This window comes from Bos mutus, chromosome 5 (assembly GCF_027580195.1).
Source record: "Bos mutus isolate GX-2022 chromosome 5, NWIPB_WYAK_1.1, whole genome shotgun sequence".
NCBI lineage: Eukaryota > Metazoa > Chordata > Mammalia > Artiodactyla > Bovidae > Bos > Bos mutus.
In genome coordinates, this window is record NC_091621.1 from 116,955,640 (window position 1) to 116,975,616 (window position 19,977).

A 19,977-nucleotide genomic window follows, 5' to 3' on the forward strand; every position below is an offset into this window, starting at 1 on the left:
TAGAGCCTTCATTTTCCCCATGGAATTCTCCTGTTTTTGTAATAAAAAAGAAATCAGGAAAATGGCGAATGTTGATAGATTTAAGAAATGCTAATAATACTATGATTCCTATGGGGCCATTACAACCTGGATTGCCCTCCCCTTCCATGGTACCAAAAGGCTAATCTGTAATTATTATTGATTTACAAGACTGATTTTTTACTATACCTTTGCATCCTAAAGATAGAAAACGTTTTGCTTTTTCAGTTACTTCTATAAATCGCATGGCTCCTGTTAAAAGATTTCAATTGAAGGTTTAACCTCAGGGAATGATGAACTCTCCTACCATTTGCCAATATCTCATATCTGTTTTATTACAACCCATCAGAGATAAATATCCTACTGCCTTCATAATTCATTATATGGATGACATACTCCTTTCCATGGAATCTGAACTCTGTTTACAACAGCTATATGACAAAGTCACCACCACTCTTCAAAATCATGGCCTACTTGTTGCGCCAGATAAAATTCAATTGAAAGCACCCTTTAATTACTTGGGACATGTTATGGAAGAATCTAAGATAAAACCTCAAAAAACTCAAATTTCTGTGCATTCTCTATGCATGTTAAACGATTTTCAAAATTAATAGGAGATATTAATTGGCTTCGGTCATCTATTGGCATTCCCACCTATGCATTACAAAATTTATTTAAGATTTTAGAGGGACCTCCTGACCCTACTAGTCCTAGACAGCTAACAAAAAAAGCGAAAGAAGAATTAACATTTGTTGAAAAATACATTCAACAATCTTTCTCAACTCGGCTGGACCATACCCAACCAGTCTATTTATATATATTTCCCACCAAACATTCACCTACTGCAATCATAGCTCAAAACAGCCCAATAGAATGAGTATATCTACATACTAAACAGTCAAAGAAAATCGTATCATACATTGAGAAAATAGGACAGCTAATTGTATCAGGAAGGAGCCGTGTACAAACCTTAACTGGATTTGATCCATATGCAATACATGTCCCCTTGACAAAAAAGGAATTACAAATTGCCTTACAGTATAACACGACCATGCAAATAGCATTAAGTGATTTTCAGAACGTTATCTCATTCCATTTGCCGAAAAGAAAATTACGGGACTTTTTACAATTTACTAAATTTATAGTAACTAATATCATTGCCTCCCAGCCTATTTCAAATGCACCTACCTATTTCATTGATGGCAACAAGAAAGGCATAGCTGGGACTGTCGGCCCTGATATCAAAGAGAAATTACCTACTACCTATTCTTCAGTACAAAGAATTGAATTATATGCTTTATATGCTCTTTTGTCTCTTCAACCATTATCCTTCAATGTCTATACTGATTCCAAATACCTTGCTTCCCTTTTCCCCGATTTTGTTACCGCTTTTTTATACAACCTAGATGAAGAGTTATATATTATCTTTTCAAAGACTCAAGCCTTAATTCAATCATGTACGGAACCTTTCTTCATTGCACATATACGTGCTCATTCAGGTTTACCTGGCCCCCTGGCAGCAGGAAATGATGCTGTTGATAGGTTCATAGCTCCTGTCTTTACGTCTGCTATGGATGAACACGCTAATCTTCATACCAATGCTAAAAGATTGCACTCTAAATACCATATTCCCCTCACTGAAGCGAGACATATCATTAAGTTCTGTGATGTCTGCGCTCCTCTGCACTTACGTACCACAGTTTCAGGAGTTAATCCTCGTGGGCAACAGCCTAACTCCCTTTGGCAATCTGACTTCACTCATTGCTCCTTGGGAAAGTTCTCTTTGCTTTTTGTCTCAGTTGATACATTTTCAGATTTTATATGGGCAGTGCCTGTCTCTTCAGAATCCAGCAAACACGCCATTTCCACACTTTTACTCACCTTCCCTGTTATGGGACTACCTTCGGTCTTAAAAACAGATAATGGGCCTGCATTTACCTCTCACTTGTTTCATTCATTTCTAATGGAATGGAATATAACACACATCACAGAGATACCCTATAACCCCCAGGATCAAAAAATTATCAAAAGAGCCCATTGTACTCTTAAAACTCATTTATTAAAACAGAAAGGGGGAATATGGAAGAGGAGATACACTTCTTATCCTATGAACCCTCAATTGTTATTACCTTTAACTCTTTATTCCTTAAATTTTTAAAATTTACTAAAAGATAGTTCTGATACTCGTGCAGACAGACATTTTGCAGAGGAAAACAGTAAGAAACCGTTAGAAGCCAACACACCAATATGGTATAAGCAGTTTAATCAATGGTTGCTAGGAATCTTACGACTCCTAGGCAGAGCTTACGGTCTTGTCATTGCAGATGGAGAAGAAATCTGGGTTCCACCTCACCATGTCCATTACTGAGAAGGACCCCAAGACCAGACTCCCCCGACAGGTGACACAGCTGACGCGAAAGGTCACGTCAATGACCATAGAGAAGCCGAAGAGAAAACGTCAACGTCTGAACCCCTACCGTAGGACCTGAGCAATGGCATGTGTGGAAGATTGCTGCTGCATTGGAGTGCTTTGCCAGTGTGTATGGGACTGCAAAAGCCTTAAAACCTCAAAACTATACCTTTTTATACGATAGTACAGGTTATATCCAATCTTGTGTGCACCTCCCGTACATGTTTATTGTAGGTAACTTCGACATAGATCTTTCTGCTAAGGTTGTTAACTGTATAACACATGCCTTGTATACGTGTTTAAACCATACTATTTCATATCATTATGTCAACATTGCAATAGTCAAGCAAAGATCTGAATTGTGGCTTCCTATTAATCTCACAGAACCATGGACCGACTCTGTATTTCTCTGTTTTGCTCAAATATGGCTTAAGGAGGTCAAAGCGCAGAATAGGATGGATTATTGCTGGCATTCTTAGTCTAATATCTATTGTTACAGTAGGAACCCTATCTGGTATGGCACTACATAATTCTATACAGATGTCTCTACTCAAGACTCCATGCCTCCTATGATGGAGTCCAACTAGCAGCTGCCGTGCTTAAACTAAAAACAAAAGGAGGATATGTTGGGAGGCACAGTGCAAAATAGCCTTGAAGGAGAAGGTCCTTGGGGAAATGGTGAAGGGCCAGAAGTACCCAGGCATTGTGTACTGATTGCTGAAGAACATTTCCTGCCTTTGGCTATGCTCGGCGCCAAGATTTAACAATTAAACATAAAAGATGTTGCTTGAGAAAATGGGTCATAGATAAATACATGGGTCATTAAGAATGCGTTGTTCCTTGAAGTATCTCTTACTGATTATATCTTAGTCTTGTACGTGTTCTGCTGGCCGTATGCTCTAAGCTCTTTGTTCCTTGCTCCTATAAAAAGGCTTGACTATAGAAATAAACTTGTCAGTCCTTGCAGAGACTGTCCAAGTGTTGTTCTTTCAGGTTTGCCGTTTCCAAGTCACAGGGAAAAATCCCCACAAGTTGCTTCATTTACTCCACAATAGTTTAATAGATGCTATTCAGAAAAAAATAGTTCTTGAGTAAGCATGACATTTTTTTGTTCTCAAATATATAGTCAGACAGTTTGGAAAAAATATGAGTAAAATTAACATTTATTATAAATCAAACATGTCTTTTATAATTGCCAGAGAAGAAACTCCAGAAAAAATATTATTCACCCATTGCTAGATTAAAAAAATCCAAACTAATCAGAAGAATGACATTTTAGCTATGAAAACATTTAAGACAATTAAGTTTCAAGTTTGTATTCTAAATTTTTTACAAAGGATGAAATATAAATACAGATTTAAGATAGTAATTGCAATTACTATCACATGTGAATCCTCAGGAAGTGTGATTTCTTTGAGGACTGTGTTACAGTGATCTACCACAGTAGCCTTTGAGATTTCTTCCAGGATATATGTAGAATGCTTAATGGGCTTTCTTATATCATCCATAGCAATTGAGGCATTTGCTGGCCTTTAAATTTAAAAATATTCTGCTGCTGCTGCTAAGTTGCTTCAGTTGTGTCCGACACTGTGCAACCCCATAGATGGCAGCCTACCAGGCTCCCCTGTCCCTGGGATTCTCCAGGCAAGAACACTGGAGTGGGTTGCCATTTCCTTCTTCTAGAGACAGGCAAATGAATCTCAGTCAAATTTTCCTTTAATGGAGAATATACAAATGGTTTTTTTTTTTCCAATTTATCATTTCTTCTTTTTTTAAATTGTTGCTGTTCAATTATTAAGTCGTGTCCAACTCTTTGTGACTCCATGGACTACAGCATGCCAGGTCTCCATGTCCTTCACTATCTCCTGGAATTTGCTCAAACTCATGTCCATTGAGCTCGTGATGCCACCAGAAAAAAAATTAAATTGAAGTGGTAGTTGAGTACTGGAGTGAGTTGCCATTGCCTTCTCCAATCTTTTATTAGTTTCAGGTATATTGTACAACAGAGTGATTCAATCTTTTTGCAGATTATACTCTATTAAAAGTTATCACAAAATAATAGCTATATTTCTCTGTGTTGTACAAAATATCCTTGCTGCTTATCTATTTCATACAGTGTAGTTTTATCTCTTAATCCGTTCAGTTCAGTTCAGTCACTCAGTCATGTCCGACTCTTTGCAACCCCATGAATCGCAGCACACCAGGCCTCCCTGTCCATCACCAACTCCCAGAATTCACTCAGACTCACGTCCATCGAGTCAGTGATGCCATCCAGCCATCTCATCCTCTCTCGTCCCCTTCTCCTCCTGCCCCCATTCCCTCCCAGCATCAGAGTCTTTTCCAATGAGTCAACTCTTTGCATGAAGTGGTCAAAGTACTGGAGTTTCAGCTTTAGCATCATTCCTTCCAAAGAACACCCAGGGCTGATCTCCTTTAGAATGGACTGGTTGGATATCCTTGCAGTCCAAGGGACTCTCAGGAGTCTTCTCCAACACCACAGTTCAAAAGCATCAATTCTTTGGCGCTCAGCCTTCTTCACAGTCCAACTCTCACATCCATACATGACCACAGGAAAAACCATAGCCTAGACTAGACAGACCTTTGTTGGCAAAGTAATGTCTCTGCTTTTGAATATGCTATCTAGGTTGGTCATAACTTTCCTTCCAAGGAGTAAGCGTCTTTTAATTTCATGGCTGCAGTCACCATCTGCAGTGATTTTGGAGCCCAGAAAAATAAAGTCTGACACTGTTTCCCCATCTATTTCCCATGAAGTGATGAGACCGGATGCCATGATCTTCGTTTTCTGAATGTTGAGCTTTAAGCCAAACTTTTCACTCTCCTCTTTCACTTTCATCAAGAGGCTTTTTAGTTCCTCTTCACTTTCTGCCGTAAGGGTGGTGTCATCTGCATATCTAAGGTTATTGATATTTCTCCCCACAATCTTGATTCCAGCTTGTGTTTCTTTCAGTCCAGTGTTTCTCATAATGTACTCTGCATATAAGTTAAATAAGCAGGGTGACAATATACAGCCTTGACATACTCCTTTTCCTATTTGGAACCAGTCTGTGGTTCCATGTGCAGTTCTAACTGTTGCTTCCTGACCTGCATACAGATTTCTCAAGAGGGAGGTCAGGTGGTCTGGTATTCCCATCTCTTCCAGAATTTTCCACAGTTTATTGTGATCCACACAGTCAAAGGCTTTGGCATAGTCAATAAAGCAGAAATAGATGTTTTTCTGGAACTCTCTTGCTTTTTCGATGATCCAGCAGATGTTGGCAATTTGATCTCTGGTTCCTCTGCCTTACCCCTATCTTAATTTCCTATATCTGTGATTCAGTTTCTGTTTTCAATTTACCCATTTCTTTTCTCCAGAAATATATCACTGCTGCAGATGCTGCTTTTGAGTCCAAAGTCTGGGATTCCTTTGCAGTCCTGAAATTGTGGTTTTCTGCTCACTGTCTTTCAATGTTCCCAGGCACTCATATAGGGAAACCAACTCCCAGTTGTTCAAACATTAGATGAAAATTATTAAAGTTTAGTCACATTGGCCATTACAGGGAGTCTTGTGTTTCAAAGAAAAAAGAAATAGTCCAATCAGGGGGAAAATCCTTGCCCCTAATCTCAGGAAAAAATACTTAAACAAAGTGTCCTAGGATTTCTAGTAAATCACACATTTATCCCACACTTTAAGGCAGTGGGGCCCTTGTCTTGAGAAAAGGCTATCATCTAAATCTGTATCTTTTGTTCTCCTTTAAGTTCTATTTTGGGCTTCCCAGGTGGCTCAGTGGTAAAGAATCCGCCTACCAATGTAGAAGATGTGTTTGATTCCTGGGTCGGGAGATTCCCTGGAGGAGGAAATGGTGACCCACGCCAGTATTCTTGCCTAAAGAATCTCATGGACAAAGGAGTCTGGTGGGCTACAGTCCATGGGGTTACAAAAGAGTCGGACACAACTTAGTGACTAAAGAACAACAGCAACAAATTCTATTAATATTCCAGTAAAAGTATCCTAGCAGTTTGGGAACACTCAAACCTCATTCCTGCTGGGCAACTTAAATGCAAATGTAACAAAGAAAGAAATTATTAGTCTCAAGTTGAATAAATGTGTATCTAACTTGATAGCATCTTCAAATAATTTTGAAAAAATTCAAGAGGACAGAGCTTAGATCACTTTTCCTCTAAACTTGACTCCACAGGCTTCATCGGTTCAAAATATTTATGTGCTGATGCCACTAACAACATCTGGGAACCACCACTGTGCAGAAAAAACTATGATTGCCACCACTGTTATATATCTGAAGTCCTCTTACGTGCCGATGGTTCTGAAAGCCAAAGTAATTTCAAGTTCTTTGGACCAGGTTAAGGTAAGCACAAGTCAGACCAGCTCCAAAACTCACAGAGAAAAACTCGTTTTGGAATCATCATCTTCTGCTTTTGAATCCTTCCCAGTTTAATCAACCAGTTCAAGTCATCATAAGTTAAATGAGAACCAGTTAATCTCAGTCTCTTTATTTAAATAAATGATCCAAACATAAGAAGAAAACATCACACGTATATGATTCAGTAAGAGGAAGACAAAACCATTAGAGGGAATCCAGACCGTTTGCTAGTGCCAACCCCGAATCAACAGCAGATGGCGCCAGAGGACCTTAGTAGGAGCCAATCGCTTTGCTACCTCCAAGATTACCTTTTATTTCCCACACCATTTACCCAGGATTTCTAGGGAAGGAGTCATGGTTCAGACCATAGATTCTGGAGTCAGACTGCCTGGCTTCACAATACCGCATTTGCTCGCTGGGTGACCTTGGACGAGTCTTGAACTTGATTTTCCTCGTTGTAGAATAGGGATGTTAAAAGCTCTATCTTGCAGGATTGCTGTGAAGATTATGTGAATTCTTACATATAATCACAGGCAATGGCTTTTTGTACACAATAATCTTTCAAAGTGTTATTTGTTAGTGGACACACAATATAAAAAGAAGTTCTGTTGTGAGAGCAAAAGCATAATATTTAGGAGGGTGAGAAAAAGGGTAAATTTTGTGGAGGATTGAAATTAAGTTGCTATCTGAATAAAATTAACTGTCAGTTCTCTCTGTAAAGTGTCTTTTGTAAGCTTCTTGAAAACCAAAAAGTAAAAACCTACAGTAGACACACAAAAGGTAGAGAGAAGGACATCAAAGCACACCATCATCCAAAATTATCAATTCACAAAGGAAGATCACAAGTAAGGAAGAAGCAAGGAACTAAAATGTGGGGGCAAGAAAACAATAGGATGGCATTAGTAATTCCTTATCTATCAGTAATTATTTTAAATGTAAATGGATTCAATCCTCCAATCAAAATAGAGTGGCTGAATGAATAAAACAACAAAGCCCAGCTATATGTTGCTACAAGAGAGTCACTTCACTTTTAAGGATACTGAAACGAGATGCCAGTCCAGGTTCGATGCACGATACTGGATGCTTGGGGCTAGTGCACTGGGACGACCCAGAGGGATGGTGTGGGGAGGGAGGAGGGAGGAGGGTTCAGGATGGGGAACACATGTATACTTGTGGTGGATTCATTTTGATATTTGGCAAAACTAATACAATTATGTAAAGTTTAAAAATAAAATAAAAAAAAGGATACATATAGGCTCATTAAATAGATGGAAAATTATATTCCATGAAAATAGAAACGCAAAAGAGAGCCGAGGTCCTATACTTATATCAGACAAAATAGACCCTAATTCAAAAGCTGTAAAAAGAGACAAAGATGGCTATTATATTAGAATAAAGGGTTCAATTTATCAAGGATAAGCAATCATCATTATATATATACATCCAACATCAGAACATTTAAATATAAAAGCAAGTACTAACATCTCTAAAAGGAGAAATAGATTACACTACAGTCAGGAGGCTAAGAATAGTCAGTGGGGAAAGGATAGTCTTTTCAACAGAAAGTATTGGGAAAATGGATAACCATGTGCAAAAGAATAAAATTGCATCCCTATCTTACTCAACACATGCACACCAACTTGAAATGTATTAGTATTAAAGACTGAAATGTAAGATCTGAATCTATAAAATCCTAAAAGAAAACATAGAGGAAAACACCATAACGTTGGTTTTAACAATGATTTTCTGGAAATGACACCAAAAGCAAAAATCAAGTGGAACTACTTCCAGCTAAAAAGCTTCTGCTTTTAAATGAAAACGAAAAGGCAGCCTGTGGAAAGGAGGAATATATTTTCAGACCATATATTTGACAACAGGTTATTATCCAAAATACATGAGGAGCTAATATGATTGCATGGCAAAATAGTAAATAACCCGATTAAAAGATCTGAATAGACATTTTTTTCCCCCAGAAAAAGACATACAAATAGCCAAGAGATACACAAAAGGATGCTCAACATCACTAATCATCAGGGAAATATACATTAAATCACAGTGAGATATCATCTCACATTGTCAGAATACCTGTCATCAAAAAATTAGGAGGTAAGTGTTGGTGAGAATTTGGAGACAAGGAACCCACCCCATAGGCACTTTTGGTGAAAAAGTAAACTGTTGCAGCCACTATGGAAAATGGTTTGGAGGTTCCTCAAAAAATAAAAGCAGAATTATCATGTAATTCAGCAATCTCACTTCTGGATATATATTCAAAGGAAATGAAATTATTATTTTGCAGAGGTATTTGCAACTCCATGTTCATTGCAGCATAGTTCATAATAGGCAAGACAGGGAAACAACTTGCATGTACATCACTGGAAGAATTTTAAGGACAATATATACATGTACATATATACATGTGTGTGTACATACACACAGAGTGGAATATTATGCAGCCATAGAAAAGGAAATCTTGCCATTTGAGACAACGTGGTGGGACCTTGAGGGCATTATGCTAATGTAATAAGTCAGATCAAGAAATAAAAATAGCTTTTTTTTTTTCACCTGTTCTCTGCTGGCTATACTTCTGCTCCCCAGGTTGTTCTGGCATCTGGGCCCTGGTCACTCAGTACCTTCCACCATACCCAGCAACTCGCTCCACATCTTGAATCTCTCCGAGGCTCGGAGCATCTCGGCAGTGCGTCTTTGTGATGCCACCTCAGCCGAGGCCTGCAGCGTGCAGTGAGTCAGTGCAGACCCAACCCCGAGTCCCCGCAGCTCCGTTGGGGCCACCGTCTCGGGTTGCCCCACACAGTGCTGGGTGGCCGCCATGGGCTGTTGGTACTGCAGGCTGCTCCTGATGCTGCTGTTCCTGGTGCCAGGCTCTGGCAGCGCCTGCGAGAGCACCTTCGAGCTGCCTGACAATGCCAAGCAGTGTTTCCACGAGGACATCACACAGGGCACCAAGTGCACCCTCCAGTTCCAGGTAATTACTGGTGGTCACTGTGATGTAGATTGTCGACTAGAAGATCCTGTTGTACAAGGAGATGAAGAAACAGTATGATAATTATACCTTCACAGCCTCAAAAATGGGACATACAAATTTTGCTTCAGCAAAGAATTTTCTACTTTCACACATAAAAATGTATATTTTGATTTTCAAGTTGGAGAAGATCCACCTTTGTTTCCTGGTGAGAATCGAGTCAGGGCTCTTACCCAGATGCAATCTGTCTGTGTTTCAATTCATGAAGCTCTGAAATCTGTCATTGACTATCAGACTCACTTTCGATTGAGAGAAGCTCAAGGCTGAAGCAGCGCTGAGGATCTAAATACATGAGTGACCTACTGGTTAGTAAGAGAAGCCCTCATTCTTCTGGTGGTTAGCATAGGGCAGGTATTTCTTTTAAAAAGCTTTTTCTCAGATAAAAGAACCAGGACAACTTGTGTTGAATCTTAACTACATTTTGAGAATTGATTACATTGCCACTGTAATATTGCTGTCCTCTAATTAACTTTAGGTACAGAAGAAGTTAATATTGGCAACATTTTTAGAATCTTACTCATACACCTGTGGGGGTGGGGGGAGGGATGTACAATGCATATCCCCAAGCTGTGGAAAGGACACCTTTTTTTTATTTGTAAAGGTAGAAAAACTTTGGGGCTTATTTTGGGCTATTCAAAAATATTCAACACAATGATCTACATTTTTATGGGTTGTTACTATCTACTCTTTGCACACTAAACTTTAGTCATTTTGATACCTTTTAACTATTTAAAAGTACTTTTCTGGTAAGTTGTGGATATTTTAAAAGCCTTTAGTTTAATGTCAACATGTGTTGTGGAGGAAGAAAGTTACCTTTTAGTTGTTTATAGTAAATAAAGTTTTGTTTTTAAGAAAACCAAATGTGATTAACTGTAGCCAAAGCCCTAATCTGCACTGTTTAATTTTATGAGGACACAAATCTACCATAGAAATGTTAGTTAATATTGATAAAATTTTAAATTGACACATCACGGTTTAATTTTTTTCTCAGTAGCTTGGAAAATGTCATTTTTGTTCTTTGGGTTTATTCTATGATCTATATAACCAGTTATGTTATTTTTTTTCTTTCATAAAGATATTCTGACCTCACAGGAGCAAGTATGTTTCAGTAACATAATAGAGTTTACACAAACCTTAAAAAAATCAGACTATTGTTAACAGGTAGAATAATTACAGAATAATTTAAGACACTACAATGGGGAGCAAAATGACATGAGAAAACTTTTAGTGAGTTATTAGCACATGTTACATTTTCAGTGCTTTTACAAAGAAAAAAGGTGATCTGTTTCATTGTAAACATTTGAATTGACTAGTTCTTGCTCTAATGTGGTTTTAAGGTCTGGAGTCATTCCCAGCTTAAATTGACAGTTGTTAATATGAAAGTTATGAAAGTAGTGGAGAAGGCAATGGCACCCCACTCCAGTACTCTTGCCTGGAAAATCCCATGGATGGAGGAGCCTGGTAGGCTGCAGTCCATGGGGTCGCTAAGAGTTGGATATGACTGAGCGACTTCACTTTCACTTTTCACTTTCATGCATTGGAGGAGGAAATGGCAACCCACTCCAGTGTTCTTGCCTGGAGAATCCCAGGGACAGCGGGGCCTGGTGGGCTGCCATCTATGGGGTCACACAGAGTGGGACACAACTGAAGTGACTTAGTAGTAGTAGTAATATGAAAGTAAAAGTGTAAAAGTGCCATACATTTTATTCTAGTGGGTGTGATGCACTGAGTAGTTGGTTTCTGTGGTTTTTTCTTTCTTTTTCTTTTTGTTGTTATTGTTTTTTTGTCTTGCACATGTAATTCATACAATTTCTGATTTAGCAGCCCTATGGCAGAAAGTGAAGAAGAACTGAAGAGCCTCTTGATGAAAGTGAAAGAGAAGAGTTAAAAATGTTGGCTTAAGCTCAACATTAGAAAACTAAAATCATGGCATCCGGTCCCATCACTTCATGGCAAATAGATGGGGAAACAGTGGAAACAGTGTCAGACTTTATTTTTCTGGGTTCCAAAATCACTGCGGATGGTGATTGCAGCCATGAAATTAAAAGACGCTTGCTCCTCGGAAGGAAAGTTATGACCAACCTAGACAGCATATTCAAAAGCAGAGACATTACTTTGCCAACAAAGGTCCGTCTAGTCAAGGCTATGGTTTTTCCAGTGGTCATGTATGGATGTGAGAGTTGGACTATAAAGAAAGCTGAGCTCCGAAGAATTGATGCTTTTGAACTGTGGTGTTGGAGAATACTCCTGAGAAGACTCCTTGGACTGCAAGGAGATCCAACCAGTCCATCCTAAAGGAGATCAGTCCTGGGTGTTCATTGGAGGGACTGATGTTGAAGCTGAAACTCCAATACTTTGGCCACCTGATGCAGAGAGCTGACTCATTTGCAAAGACCCTGATTCTGGGAAAGATTGACGGCAGGAGGAGAAGGGGATGACAGAGGATGAGATGGTTGGATGGCATCACCGACACAATGGAAATGGATTTGAGTGGACTCCAGGAGTTCGTGATGGACAGGGAGGCCCTGGCGTGCTGCGGCTCATGTGGTCACAGAGTCAGACATGACTGAGCGACTGAACTGAAGATGATTTAAAAATTTAGAATGTTGTGTGTGTTTTTCTTATTTGATAATCTTCATTGGGTTCATTGGGTTGTACTGCATTCAATGAGTATTAAACAATGCATTTTCTATACACCATAGGGTTTAGTCTGTGTTTATATTTTATAACTTGTATAGATTGAGCTGACTGAAATAAGATTTTGCTCCAAGTATTCTAGGATAGAATACAAGATGATGAAAAATTGTGTTTAAAGCTCTTATGCTGTTAAAAAAAAATTACTACTGCTTTTTCCATGTTTCTCTTCCCCACCTAAAAGTGATGAGTGCTGGCAATATGAATGGCATATTGTTAGGACTTTGGTATGTGGTACCACAGAATACTGATTGGACAGCAATTTTAGTCACTTACCACCAGGGACTAGAAGTTAGCTCTTAATTCTTAGTTGTCTTAAAATGCACATACACTTCTGCATGTAAGAGCAAGATGAATTCAGGTTGTCCTGCTTTCTAATTTAAAATGCTACAGTGTAGCAAAGGATGAACATATTTTCAACCCTTTAATTCTAAAATGTTTGAAGACCAAATAGCTACTCCTTCAACAATATTTATCAATGGATTAAGCACTGAAGTTTAAGATTTTGCAGATTTCTCTGTTGGGGTTCTTATATTGGAGTTGTCCTACAGCTTTTTAAGTGTCCCTCTATATTTAGATCGGCAAATTTTAAACAGTAATGTTAAAGTGATTAACCTGAGAGTATGGTAAATGTCCTTTTCTGGTTGTCTGCCTACTCTGTTGTGTTCAGATAGTTACACCACAATTAAGCAGAGTTGGGTATCATCAAAGTGCTGAGTTTGGCATAGATAATGCATTTATTTAATCTGTGCCTATCAAAACTTCATGATATTTAAAGACTATTACCACAAATAACCTGTGATGAAACTATTGAAGTATATTAAAAAGTTTTAAATCACCACTGTTACTTGTTGTAGAAAATAATACTGACTTAATCTAGTCTGTAACTTGTTAAAGTTTGATGGCTTGTCTATACTTAATAGGTATGTATATAAAAATTAGAAAATACATGTCTACCTGCATATGATTACTACGTAAACTTTTCCTTCTCCTATATAATTTGTAGCTCATCTTTTTTCTTTAATCCTTTTATAACTTGTTGCAACAGTTTGAATTTCTCAAATGTTTATATTTGGACACTTGGCTGAGAATACTTATTTAAACATCATTAGCTGTATATATTTTTAAAGTAGAATAAATAATGGGAAGGGACTTGATATGCAAGTTTATACTAAAATTCCAACTGTGTGAAGATACATTTAAAAATATTACTTTGTTAATAATCTAAACATTCTTTTTATTAAAGAAGCAGATGGTCTGGGGTTCACAGCTTTATTCCTGGTTTGATGATAATCAGCTTTGAAAACACAGTGGACTGAAAAGCAATTTTATTCTTTTAAAGGTTTCCTTTAAATCTCTATACTATCCATTTTTGCTTCAGTTTGTAAATGTGTAACATTTTTTTGTTAAATAGGACAAAGCAGACCCTATGACTATTGTTTTCAAAAAAAATTAAACAAATTTATATATATATATTTATTTAACTTATTTAACTTTTTATTTATTTAACTTATTTATTTAACCATTTAACTTATATGCAGAGTACATCATGAGAAACGCTGGACTGGAAGAAACACAAGCTGGAATCAAGATTGCCTGGAGAAATATCAATAACCTCAGATATGCAGATGACACCACCCTTATGGCAGAAAGTGAAGAGGAACTCAAAAGCCTCTTGATGAAGGTGAAAGTGGAGAGTGAAAATGTTGGCTTAAAGCTCAACATTCAGAAAACGAAGATCATGGCATCCAGTCCCATCACTTCATGGGAAATAGATGAGGAAACAGTGTCAGACTTTATTGTTTTGGGCTCCAAAATCACTGCAGATGGTGACTGCAGCCATGAAATTAAAAGACGCTTACTCCTTGGAAGGAAAGTTATGACCAACCTAGATAGCATATTGAAAAGCAGAGACATTACTTTGCCAACAAAGGTCCGTCTAGTCAAGGCTATGGTTTTTCCTGTGGTCATGTATGAATGTGAGAGTTGGACTGTGAAGAAGGCTGAGCACCCAAGAATTGATGCTTTTGAAGTGTGGTGTTGGAGAGGACTCTTGAGAGTCCCTTGGACTGCAAGGAGATCCAACCAGTCCATTCTAAAGGAGATCAGCCCTGGGATTTCTTTGGAAGGAATGATGCTAAAGCTGAAAATCCAGTACTTTGGCCACCTCATGCGAAGAGTTGACTCATTGGAAAAGACCCTGATGCTGGGAGGGATTGGGGGCAAGAGGAGAAGGGGACAACAGAGGATGAGATGGCTGGATGGCATCACTGACTCGATGGACGTGAGTCTGAGTGAACTCTGGGAGTTGGTGATGGACAGGGAGGCCTGGCGTGCTGCGATTCATGGGGTCGCAAGGAGTCAGACATGACTGAGCGACTGATCTGATCTGATATATATATATATATATATATATATAAAGAAATAAAAATGCAGTATGATTGTTTTGCAGAAAGTTTTCACTTTTGTCTCAGGTTCAAAGGATTTTTTAGCAAAATAAGTCACTCATTCTATACAAATAAATTATATTTCTTAGAGAATTATCTAGCTTACTTTCAACATACTAACATTAAAAGAAAAGAGAAATAGAAGAGGACACATCACTAAATTGGGTTTTGACCAACATCCAGGCTTAAACAGCGCTGGGAAGTCCTCTGACACAGCACATCTGGGATCCTCACTGGGAAAAGGTCCTAGGCAGCCCATCTGTCCATTCCATGGGTGAGGCTTTGGACTGCTGTCTGTGGGTTCCTGCTTACAATCTCCAGGCTGCAAATGGTATCATGAGCCTGTGAGCAAAACTGCAGCTCTGCTATCATGTTAATTATTATTATTATTTTTTTACAATGCTGTTTGCTTTGGTCTGCAAATCTTGGAATGTAGTTAAGTCCCCAGTTGGCTAGATCCTCTCCAGGGGCTCAACAAACTCCGAGATCCACCCTCTGTCTATGGTGCCTCTCAGCCAGCAATGACAGCAGGCATGGCTGACACAGGAGTAGTTAGGGCAGGGTCAAGCAGGTTAGAAGCAAGGTCTGAGGCCTGCTCTGCTTTGCCTCTGAAGCCTAAACAAGACTATCTATTTAATTTCTCTCACTTATATGTGGGATCTAAAAAAGCCAAACTCATAGAAACAGAGACTGGATATTAGCTGACAGGAGCTGGGGTTGGGGGAAATGTGGAGATGTTGACAAATGGGTACCAACTTCCAGTTATAAGATGAATAAGTTCTGGGAATCTAATGGACTGCATGGTGACTATAGGTAACAATATGGTATTATATACTTGAAAGCTGCTGAGAGAGTAGATCTTAAAAGTTATCACTGTAAAATTAAAAAATGGTAATTATTGTATTGTATGTATGTGAAAATCGCTTGGTCATGTCCAACTCTCTGCAACCCATGGACTGTAGCCCGCCAGGCTCCTCTGCCCATGGGATTCTCTAGGCAAGAATAGTGCATGGGTTGCCATTTCCTCCTCCAGGGGATCTTCCTGACCCAGGCATCGAACCTGGGCTCCCACATTGCAGGCAGATTCTTTCTGTCTGAGCCACCAGGGACATTTTGCAATATTTACATGTATCAAATGATCATGCTATGTATCTTATATTTACAAATATGTTAATTATATGTCTAAAGAACTGGGAAAAAAAGAGTTCCTATTTTGTTTTACGATGGGGAAATGTTATATTGCAAGGAGCAGAAGCTTCTGGGTATTGAGAGCCTGGGTATGGAGGTTGTACTGGGCTAGTCATGCTGTTTAAGAGGGCTGAGGACCCCATAGATTCGGATGGTGACTATTAACATATAGTTAACGATATTAGCTCAGCAATATGTGAACCATGAACTTCCAGATGTTCAAGCTGGTTTTAGAAAAGGCAGAGGAACCAGACATCAAATTGCCAGCATCCACTGGATCATGGAAAAAGCAAGAGAGTTCCAGAAAAACATCTATTTCTGCTTTATTGACTATGCCAAAGCCTTTGGCTGTGTGGATCACAATAAACTGTGGAAAATTCTTCAAGAGATGGGAATACCAGACCACCTGATCTGCCTCTTGAGAAACCTATACGCAGGTCAGGAAGCAACAGTTAGAACTGGACATGGAACAACAGACTGGTTCCAAATAGGAAAAGGAGTTCGTCAAGGCTGTATATTGTCACCCTGTTTATTTAACTTATATGCAGAGTAAATCATGAGAAACTTTGGGCTGGAAGAAGCACAAGCTGGAATCAAGATTGCAAGGAGAAATATCAATAACCTCAGTTATGCAGATGACACCACCCTTATGGCAGAAAGTGAAGAGGAACTCAAAAGCCTCCTGATGAAAGTGAAAGAGGAGAGTGAAAAAGTTGGCTTAAAGCTCAACATTCAGAAAACTAAGATCATAGCATCTGGTCTCATCACTTCGTGGGAAATAGATGGGGAAACAGTGGAAACAGTGTCAGACTTTATTGTTTTGGGCTCCAAAATCACTGCAGATGGTGACTGCAGCCATGAAATTAAAAGACATTTACTCCTTGGAAGGAAAGTTATGACCAACCTAGATAGCATATTCAAAAGCAGAGACATTACTTGGCCAACAAAGGTCTATCTAGTCAAGGCTATGGTTTTTCCAATAGTCATGTATGGATGTGAGAGTTGGACTGTGAAGAAAGCTGAGTGCCAAAGAATTGATGCTTTTGAACTGTGGTGTTGGAGAAGATTCTTGAGAGTCCCTTGGACTGCAAGGAGATCCAACCAGTCCATCCTAAAGGAGATCAGTCCTGGGTGTTCTTTGGAAGGACTGATGCTAAAGCTGAAATTCCAGTACTTTGGCCACCTCACGCAAAGAGTTGACTTATTGGAAAAGACTCTGATGCTGGGAGGGATTGGGGGCAGGAGGAGAAGGGGACAACAGAGGATGAGATGGTTGGATGGCATCACTGACTCAATGGATAAGTTTGAGTGAAGTCCAGGAGTTGGTGATGGACAGGGAGGCCTGGCGTGCTGCGATTCATGGGGTTGCAGAGTCGGACACGACTGAGCAACTGAACTGAACTGAATGATATTGTGTTGTGTATTGGAAGTTGCTAAGAGAGTAGATCTCAGAAGTTTTCATCACAAGAAATAAACTGTAAAATTGCCAACATCTGCTGGATCATGGAAAAAGCAAGAGAGTTCCAGAAGAACATCTATTTCTGCTTTATTGACTATGCCAAAGCCTTTGACTGTGTGGATCACAATAAACTCTAGAAAATTCTTCAAGAGATGGGAATACCAGACCACCTGACCTGCCTCTTGAGAAATTTGTATGCAAGTCAGGAAGCAACAGTTAGAACTGGACATGGAACAACAGACTGGTTCCAAATAGGAAAAGGAGTACGTCAAGGCTGTATATTGTCACCCTGTTTATTTAACTTATATGCAGAGTACATCATGAGAAATGTTGGACTGGAAGGAACACAAGCTGGAATCAAGATTGCTGGAAGAAATATCAATAACCTCAGATATGCAGATGACACCACCCTTATGGCAGAAAGTGAAGAGGAACTAAAAAGCCTCTAAAGGTGAAAGTGGAGAGTGAAAATGTTGGCTTAAAGCTCAACATTCAGAAAACGAAGATCATGGCATCCAGTCCCATCACTTCATGGGAAATAGATGAGGAAACAGTGTCAGACTTTATTTTCTGGGCTCCAAAATCACTGCAGATGGTGACTGCAGCCATGAAATTAAAAGACGCTTACTCCTTGGAAGGAAAGTTATGACCAACCTAGATAGCATATTCAAAAGCAGAGACATTACTTTGCCAACAAAGGTCCATCTGGTCAAGGCTATGGTTTTTCCTGTGATCATGTATGGATGTGAGAGTTGGACTGTGAAGAAGGCTGAGTGCCCAAAGAATTGATGCTTTTGAACTGTGGTGTTGGAGAACACTCTTCCAACACTCTTGAGAGTCCCTTGGACTGCAAGGAGATCCAACCAGTCCATTCTAAAGGAGATCAGCCCTGGGATTTCTTTGGAAGGAGTGATGCTAAAGCTGAAACTCCAGTACTTTGGCCACCTCATGCGAAGAGTTGACTCATTGGAAAAGACCCTGATGCTGGGAGGGATTGGGGGCAAGAGGAGAAGGGGACAACAGAGGATGAGATGGCTGGATGGCATCACTGACTCGATGGACGTGAGTCTGAGTGAACTCTGGGAGTTGGTGATGGACAGGGAGGCCTGGTGTGCTGCGATTCATGGGGTCGCAAAGAGTCGGACACGACTGAGCAACTGATCTGATCTGATCTGATCTGGTAGTGTGATGGATGTTAACCACACTGGTGCTAAACATTTTGTAACATATGCATTCAGTAATCCCCACTTACCTGTAGTTTCCCTTTCTGATGGTTCAGTTATCACCTGAAAATAGCAAATGGAAAATCCCATAAATAAATAAATTAATATGTTGCAAACTGTTCACTGTCCTGAGTAGGGTGATGAGATCTTGCACCTTCTTCCTTCCTCCAACCTGGTGTATGGATCAACCCTTTGTTCAGTGTATGCAGTTGTAGGTCCTACTCACCATTCATTGCTTAACAACCGTCCTCAGTTACCAAACTGACTGTCTGGACATTGCCGTGCTTGTGTTTAAATAACCCTTATGTTACTTAAGGGCTTCCGTGATAGCTCAGTTGGTAAAGAATCCACCTGCACTGCAGGAGATTCCGGTTTGATTCCTGGGTTGGGAAGATCCACTGGAGAAGGGATAAGTCACCCACTCCAGTGTTCTTGGGCTTCCCTTGTGGCTCAGCTGGAAAAGAATATGCCTGCAATGAGGGAGACCTGCGTTTGATACCTGGGTTGGGCAGATGCCCTGGAAAAGGGAAAGGCTACCCATTCCAGTATTCTGGCCTGGAGAATCTCATGGGCTGTATAAGTTGATGGGGTCGCAAAGAGTCGCATATGACTGAGTGACTTTCATTTTATGGTACTTATAATGGCCCCGCAGCACAAGAATAATGATGCTTGCAATTCAGATATTCTCTTACTGTGCCTAATTTGTAAATTAAACTTCATCACACATAGGTATTGGAGAAGGCAATGGCACCCCACTCCAGTACTCTTGCCTGGAAAATGCCATGGACGGAGGAGCCTGGTAGGCTGCAGTCCATGGGGTCGCAAAGCGTCGGACACAATTGAGCGACTTCATTTTCACTTTTCACTTTTCACTTTCATGCATTGGAGAAGGAAATGGCAACCCACTCCAGTGTTCTTGCCTGGAGAATCCCAGGGAAATGGGGAGCCTGGTGGGCTGCCGTCTATGGGGTCGCACAGAGTCGGACATGACTGAAGTGACTTAGCAGCAGTAGCAGCAGCACACATAGGTATGTATAGGAAAAAGCAGTTTGTAATAGGATTTGATACTGTCCATGGTGGCAGGTATTCTCTGGGGTCTTGGAATGTATCTTCTGAGAA

General features: G+C 39.6%; 1 pseudogene; it reads left to right on the forward strand.

Moving 5' to 3' along the window:
- Positions 1 to 9,634: 9,634 nt before the first annotated feature.
- LOC102270659 (transmembrane emp24 domain-containing protein 7-like) lies at positions 9,635 to 10,141 on the forward strand (annotated as a pseudogene).
- The last annotated feature ends 9,836 nt before the right edge of the window (positions 10,142 to 19,977 follow it).